Source organism: Sturnira hondurensis, unplaced genomic scaffold (genome assembly GCF_014824575.4).
Source record: "Sturnira hondurensis isolate 20B ecotype Veracruz unplaced genomic scaffold, ASM1482457v3 Scaffold0011253, whole genome shotgun sequence".
NCBI lineage: Eukaryota > Metazoa > Chordata > Mammalia > Chiroptera > Phyllostomidae > Sturnira > Sturnira hondurensis.
In genome coordinates, this window is record NW_028083884.1 from 3901917 (window position 1) to 3910692 (window position 8776).

Genomic DNA, 8776 nt, shown 5'->3' on the forward strand with positions numbered 1-8776 from the left:
TTTTTCCTAAGGAGGAGAAAACTGGGGAAAGTGAAACCCCTAGGAAGAACTGACAGATTGGACTGAAATTAAACATTTTTTTGCAAGGTAAGGCCTGTAGTTTCCAACAGCGCTGCTGGGGCGCCAACCCAAACTGCACTGTCTCACTGGCCGTCGTAATCAGCAGAGGCTGTCATGCAGTTTGCCCTGTGCAGCACCATCTGTGACCCCAATGTAAGTCAAGGCAGATACTGCAGTGTCTGAGCCTTTTGATATTTTCTAGGTCCTTCTCTGGGCAGTAAGCACCTTGCTTCCCTCTGAGCCTCGGAGCAGTGGCAGTGGAACCGGGTGGGCCCGGGAGACGAGATGTTCCGCCATTCGTTTATCGTCTGTGAAGCTTTCGAACCAAGGGAAACCCACAGAGGAGGGCTCCACGTTGAGTTAGAATTGTATCAGGCGTGATTCCCCAAACAGTGTCTTTGGAAAGTTAGCTTCCCCCCAGAATCCTTTTTCCAGGGCAGCCCCATGTCTTCAGCTGAACCTTGTGTTGTCCAGGTTTGTTTCTGGGGTGCTCAACTGCCATTGCCAGGAAACTTGGAGTCACGTGTGGAAAATTCTATCGCAGAGTTATCTGGCTTCCCTCTGCCCTCTTCACAACAACACCTTGAAGGGCGGTCCACACAGTCGGGGCCCGGGACAGGGGATAGGTCATAGCGCCACTTCCAACCACAGACAGCCTAGTTTGCAAAAAGTGTCATGGCCCCTGGCTGGCGTGGCTCAGTGGATTGCACATGGGCTGTGAACCAAAGGGTGGCCAGTTCGATTCCCAGTCAGGTCACACATCTGGGTTGCAGGCCAGGTCCCCAGTAGGGGCCCGTGAGAGGCAACCACACATTGATGTTTCTCTCCTTCTCTTCCTCCCTCTCTTCCCCTCTCTCTAAAAATAAAGAAATAAAATCTTAAAAAAAAAACCAACAGTGTCTTGGGAAAGCACATAGCCTTTGGGGTCAGGTAGCTCTGAGTTTAAATCTGGACCCTGCGACTTATTCGCTGTGAGACTTGGGCATGAGCTTTCTCAGCCTCGATCTCCTCGTATTTAAAAGGGGTGAAAGTGCCCCTTTGGGTGGGCGTGAAGTGCTTAGCACAGGGTCCCTTGCGGTAGCTGTGCTGTCAGAGGTGGCTGCTGTTATTACTGCAGTAGCACCTTCTGTTCCTAGGGCTCGTCTGCCTCGGGCTCCGTTCCCTCCACCTTCTAACCATGCACACCTGAACGTGTTACCTTACCAGTCTGCACTTAGCGCCTCCCGTGTGACATGGGACAGTGACAGTACCTCCCCGATGGCGTTATTGTGAGGAACGAGAGAGCAGATGGTGTGAGTGCTAATCGTAGCAGACATAATGACCACTTCCAGCATGCATTGAAGGGAGGCTCGGTGTCAGGCGTCGAGCTGCGTTTTTTGTTTTGTTTGTTTCATATCTTATTTAATGCGAATCACAGAGAGCCTGGGACATGGTAGACACTTTATAAATATTAGCGACCGCTGCAGTGTTTATTGCGAAGCTCTCAGAGATGTTGAGTTTCAGCTCCGCTAGACTCTTCACATCTTGTTTTGGGGGGTCCTGGTGCTATAGTTCCTGTGTCAGCCATTTCTTACCCACGAGGTTAAGAAAGTGTGGCACAGGAATCCATCCCCCTTTCTTCTCAGTCCTGTAGTGTCCATCTCTCCCTTACTTAAAAAAAAACAACTCTCTTTTTAAAAGACAGCAACGGTGTGCAGTAAGTTTAAGCTGCTCCAGAATGCGGTATTTGCTGATCTTGACTCATTCTGGTATGTAAGCTGTGAGTTTGCAGCTTTGCTCTCAGCCAGCGGGTGCCGTTGCCCTGAGCCCCGCAGACCCTGGAGTCCTGGTGAGTGTGGTCACACAGGCCTAGAAAGGACCCTCTCCACGTGCCTCCTCCTTTTCTGACTTAGTTTGCTACTAAAGGGGAGAAAGTTTCACAATTTTTAAATACATTGCCTTCACTTGTGTGTGTTGGTTTCTCTATTTGTCATTTAACCCAGTGAGTAGCTTCGCATCAGGTCAGCAAACACTCCCTCAACACCAGTCGTCTGCCAGCTACTGCGCTGCGTGTGGGGAACGCTGATGTGAGTCTGCGGAGTGCTGTGCACTCCAGTGGTCACACGCACTGGCTTTGCTGTGGCCTCTGGGTTTTCTCTTCTTTCTGTTCCTTATTAGCTCAGAGAAGGTACCTGCTCTAAGATTTTTTCCTTCTTGGCAAAGAAGGGTTTGAGAATATCCATATCATAGGGTTGTTTAGGATCAAATGAGATAACGTACGTATGGAAGGCAGCGATTACTCAATAAGTGATAGTCATTAATAAGACACAGCCTCTTCCCTAGCTGGGGGAGACACACGCCAAAAAGAGATGGCATCCATGTAACGCGCTGAGTGTACCGAGGCTCCTGCGGGCAGCATGGGAAGAAGGCGGTCAGGGAAGGCTCCCGGAGAGGACTGCCTTTGACTGAGTCTTGATGGGTGAGGCAGAGCCATCCAGGGAAAGCAGGACATGGGACTGTGTTTTCCCAGGGGGAGGGACATTGTGAGCAATTGCACAGTGAAGAAAGCTTAGTGTAGGCTAGAAACGGCAAGAAATTCAGTGTTGCTAGCGACACAAAGTGCTCAGGTTGGACTTGCCTGCAGGAGAGGCCCCTGGGAAGTGGGCCGGCCCTGTGAAACCTCCCCTTTGTTTCTCTCCCCTCTGGCTAACTTAGCAGGTAACAGCCCCCTTTAGAAAGTGATGTGCTCTGAAGAATTCCAGCTCTTATTTAATTTGGTTCTTATTTAATTTGGTTCTGAAAGAAAAGGTTACTTATGGGGAAAGGTCATGTCTATCATTGAAGAAAAAGTCAAACACGGATTTCCAGAGCTTTCCTTGCAAACTGTGTGACCCTGTGCTATTATTTCACCTGTGTCTCAGATCCCTCATCTATAAAATTAAAATTTGGTGTAATGACAGTATTTACCTCATCTGGGATATTTCAGGAGGAAGTGATATAATACATGTGAAGGGCTTGGAATGGTCTCTGGCACAAAGAAAGAAGCTCAGTCAATGTTAATGTGGGTGTGGCCTCCTCCAGAGCATCTCCATTCAGAAGAAGGGGGTGTTTCACTGAGAGAAACCGTGGACTTGGTCACGTTGCCGTTTGCTGGAAGCAGAGGTCAGTGCAAGAGTTAGAAGAAGGCAACCCAGTTCCCTCACTCTCACCTGCCAGAGGAAAACTGAGTGCCATTGTGTGAAAGGGAAACCCAGATCCTGAACGGTGGTGCCGAGCCACTCAGGGCTGTCCTAGGTCAGTGTTGTTCACGATCACTACTCATCAGGGACATGCGATCAGAACCACAGGGAGATGGCACCTCACACTGGTTAGAATGGATGTTGTAAAAGAGACAAGAAATAACAAGTGTTGCAGAGGCTGTGGAGAAAAGGGGACTCTCATACACTGTGGGTGGGAATTGTGAATTGGTGAGGCTGCTATAGAAAACAGTATGGAGATTCCTCAAAAAATTAAACATAGAACTACCATATGATCCAGCTCTTGTGCTTCTGGGTATGTATCCAAAGAATAGGAAACCACTAATTTGGAAACATACGTGCCCCCCTATGTTTACTGCAGCGCTGTTTACAATGGCCAAGATACATAAGCCACCTAAGTATATGTATATTTTTAAAGATTTTATTTATTTACTTTTAGAAAGAGGGGAAGGGAGGGAGAAAGAGAGGGAGAGAAACAGCAACATGTGGTTGCCTCTCAACATGCCCTGCTACGGGGGGACCTGGCCTGCAACCCAGGCATGTGCCCTGACTGGGATTTGAACCGGCAACCCTTTGGTTTGTAGGCCCATGTTCAATCCACTGAGCTACACCAGCCAGGGCAACCTAAATATCTATTGCTAGTCAAATGAATAAGGAAGATGTGATATAGATACACACACATATGTATGTAGCAAGAAGAAATCTTGCTATTCATGACAAAATAGATGGACCTTGTGAGTATTATGCTCAGTGAAATAAAACCAAAGATGTATGTGGAATCTTAAAAACAACAACAACAACAAAAAGAACAAACAAAAACCTCATAAGGAGAAAGAACAGATTGGTAGTTACCAGAGGAGAAGGGGGTTAGGTGAAATGGGTGAAGGGATCCGTCTGGTGATGGGTGGTAACTGGACGTGTGGTGCTTACTTGCAGCATATACAAATGTCGAATTACAATGTCGTACACCTGAAATCTATGGTATGTCCTGGGAACAAGCTTATCCCGCTGAGCAGAGCCTTTCCCTCCTTTCCCCTCCCTCTCCCCCAGCTCTACTGGCTGCCCTTTCTTACTTCCTCTCTTCCTCCCTCCCTCCCTTATTCTCCTCCTCCCCTTCACCCTTCCTTCTTTACAAATTAGGTATCTTGGCTTGCACAAAAGCGTGGGGTGGATTTCAAAGCTGTGGCTAGGTGCCCCTGTACAAGACAGTTTGTACAGCCATATCCCTTTCTGAATTCTTAACTTTTATTTGAGTCCCGTCGGTAGAGATTGTTCTGTTTTGTTTTGTTTTATTTTTAATTGTGGTACCATACACAGAATAAAATTTATAACCTTAACCATTTTAAGTGTACAATTCAGTCATGTTAAATATATTCATGTTATCGTGCATCCAATTTCCAGAACTTTTTCATCTTGCAAAGCTGAAGCTACACCTGTTAAACAACAATGCTCTGTTTCCCCAGCTCGGCCACTGGCAGCTGTTTTCTGAGTTTTACTGCTCTGGGCTCTGCATGTGAGTGGAGTCACGCAACATTTGTTTTTCTGTGACTGATTTCTTTTACTTGGCATAATGTCATCAGGAAGTGTGAATCCTCCAGTGTTATTCTTTTTCAAGATTCTTTTGGCTGTTTGAGGTACTTTGGTATTCATATGAAATTTATGATTGGTTTTTCTATTTCTGCACAAAAATATGTCGTTGGGATCTTGATAGCGTTGCACTGAATCTGTAGATCACTTTGGGCAGTATTGCTATCTGAACAATATTGTCTGTTTTCCAGTCCATGAAAATGGGATGTGCCTTCTTCCTAGGTCTTATCTGATTTCAGTGCTCTTTCATCGTTGTTGTTGTGATCTTCTTGGTTAACTAAATTCTCCTACGTATTTTATTCTTTTGATACTATTATAAATAACATTGTTTTTGTCATTTCCTTTTCAGATTGTTCACACAGTCTTGCAATGCCACTGATTTGTGGGTCAACTTTGAATTTTGCTACTGCGCCGCATTCATTAGCATTAACTTAAAAAATCTTTAGTGTTCTCTACTCATGAAATTGTATCTGCCAACAGTGATCATTTTACTTCTTTCTGATTTGGATTTATTTTATTTCTTTTTATTTCGTAATTGCTCCGGCTATAACTTTGAGCATGATGCTTACTAGAAAGTGGGCATCCTTGCCTTGTTCTGGCTCTTCGGTGGAAAACTTTCAGCCTGTCACAATTGACTATAATGTTCACTGTGGAATTTTTGTATATGGCTTGCATTACGTTGAGGTGATTTCCTTGTATTCCTAGTTTTTAAAATGTTTTTATCATGATAAGCTGTTGAATTTCATCAAATGGCTTTTTCTATAGCAATTGAGATGGTCACGTGTTTTTCTTCCTTCATTCTGTGAGAGTGGTACATACCACATTGATGAATTTTTGTCTGTTGAACCATCCCTGCACTGCAAGAATAAATCTCTGTGCCGAGAGTCGGGCTGTGTGCACACGGCTGCTTGACATGTGACTAGGGGTGAGAGATGGGTCACTGCTACCCTGCTAGAAGATGAAACTGACTGAAATTAACTTCAATTTACCATCCAGTCTCTCTGCTGGAAGTTCCCTGCCTTCAATAAACACCAGAGCCCCTAAACAGTTATGTTGGATGGATCCTGCCACTGTGATTGTTGTCTGGGTGGAGAAGCAGGTTCTGGGCGCTTCCTAATCCTCCACCTTCCCAGAATCCTCCTCATGTTCTTGGCAGTGTCATTTGAAGAAGAACCTCTTAAAATTTTGATAAAGGCCAATCTATCCATTTTTTTCTCTTACAGCTTGTGGGTTTTGTATTCTATCTAACATTATTGCCCTTCCTAAGATCACATAAATTCTGTGATGTTTTCTTTTAGGAGTCATGTAAATTTAGCTTTTGCGTTTAGATCCATTGTCCATTTTGAGTTATTTTTGTTATATGGCATGAAGGATTGAGAAGTTCTTTTATTTTATTTGTGTAGTTCTTTTTCATATGACTGTCCGATACTCCTGCAACATTTCTTGAAAAGATTTGATCCACTTAATTATCTTTGTATTTTTGTTGAAAATCTGTTTGTGTGTATATGGTCTTTTTCTACACACCCACCCATTTCATTAGTCTGTGTCTGTCCATCCCTAAGCCAGTGCTACACTGTTCTGGTGATTAGCTGTGTATGAAGTTTGAAGTCAGGTAACATAAGCCTTCTCCTTTTGTTTTCTTTTCAGAATTGTACTGGCTCTTCTAGATCCTTTGCATTTCCATGTAAATTTGGGGAGTCTGAGCTCTTTGGATACAGGATGCATATCCAGTCTTTAGTGTTACCCAGCAGTGTCTCCTAAGTAAGGTACTTTGCCATATTTGTTGACTGATTAGTTCATGGGAATTGATGGAATAAGTGGGAATCAAGTCACCGAATCACAGAATTTGGGAGCTGAAAGGGGGTTTACATGGGCACTACGATGAAGATTAAGCCCAATAACCTCATTGAAAAATGGTCAAACTGAGGCCCAGAGAGGTTGCATGACTTGCTTAAGGTCACACTGTGAGTCAGAGCCACTTGGGGCCAGAACTCAGGTTTTTGACTTGCCTACTCCTAATTCAGGCACTGGGCTTGTCTGGGTTGGTGGGCCTGTGAAGCCCTGTTTTGTGCCAGAGGTCGGACTTCGTTTGCCTTTACCACCAGGGCTCACCAACAATGTGCTAGGGATATAGAGAGGAAAGGGACATGGTGCTTACATGTGAAACATTCATGGTCTTTTGGGAGCTACTTTCGGATGTCTCACCGAAGGTGCCCCGAGACTAGGTCCCTGATGCGTGTGTGGTCTAGGAAATGTGCCTAAAAGCAGACCTTAGACATCTGTGTTTTAGTAGCAGACGTACGGCATGTCAGAACCTGACAGAATTTGATCAAAGACTCCTTCCAGAGGCCCAAGCAGCAATGCCAAGGACAAAATTTTTGTAAACAGCCTACAGATTACAGGTCCTGCCATCCGCACACCTGTATTGGAATACTTGCTGAGTGCAGGCATTTTGATTTCTTAATGGATGGCCGTGAAATTGGCAAATTAGGGGGAAGGAAATTACATCTCTGAAAGCTTGTGGTTCATCATTTTGCTGAGAATGACTCAGCTCCTTCCTCCCTTCAAGCTATAATTTTAGTTTCTTTTTCTAATACACACATTGATATTTTTGTGCTTATTTCTAACTCGGTGGCCTACTGAAAATGTCCTTAAAAGGAAATAGAGAAGTTAGAAGTTGTAATTTGAAAAGTTACTTTTATGTGAAGCAACTCCATCAACATTGAGATTTAGTCAATGCCTTATAAAAGAACATTTCTAAACTTTAATCAGCTATGAATAAGTGCTATCGTTTTGCTATGATAAAGGAAAATTTTTATTCCTAAGTGCTTTTATCCATAATTATTAAACAAAAAAACAAATGTTAATTATGTTGGAAACTATTAAAACATGCTATGTTTCCTTTATTGAATAAAATGGTTTTCTAAAGTTTTGTATTTAGACCTTAAGTAAGCAAAATTAGATTAATAATATAATGAATATCTATAAAATTAGGTCAACAACTAGAAATTACTAGGAACATATTTATCACTGTCTATGTGTTATTCCTTATCCCATCTTTCTGCCTTTTATTTGTAGGTAAACACTATCCTAAATTTCGTTTTTATCATTACCTCACTTTTAAGTTGCATCAGACACACGTACAAAGGTCTGTCCAGAAAACATCCAACCATTGTTAATACGATGAGAATGGTTTGCAAGGCATCCATGTAACCTGGCAGCCAAGGAAAGTAGACTGGAATGTGCATGTGTGAACAATGATGACTTCACTGTACTAGTCAGTGGGGGCAGGAGACACAGTTGAGTGGGCATGTGTACTGTGTGGCTGTCACATTCAAGATGACTGAGTGAGTAGAGCAATGAATCTGTGTCAAATTTTGTGCTAAGCTTGAATATTCCTCTGCAGAAACCATTCAGATGATTGAGTAGGCCACAGCTACGAGGAACTGGTGACTGGCAGCTTCATCATGACAAAGTGCCAGCCCATGTGTCATATCTCATGAAGAGGTTTTTTTGTGAAACATCAAATCACCCAGGTGACTCAGCTTCCCTATAGCCCAGATTTGGTGCCCTGCAACTTCTGGCTTCTCCAAAAACTAAAATCATCTTTGAAAGGGAAGAGACTTCAGACCATTGGTGAGATTCAGGAAAATGTGATGGAACAGCTGATGGCAATTGGGAAAATGTGTGAGGTCCCAAGGTATCTACTTTGAAGGGGACTGAGGTGTCATTGTCCTATGTACAGTGTTTCTTGTATCTCATATCTTCTTCAATAAATGTCTTTATTTTTATATTACATGGCTGGATACTTTATGGATAGACCATATATATATGTCACTTTTATGTCACGTCCATAGTCATTTGTGTTGTTTCCAAATTTTACTTCTTACAAT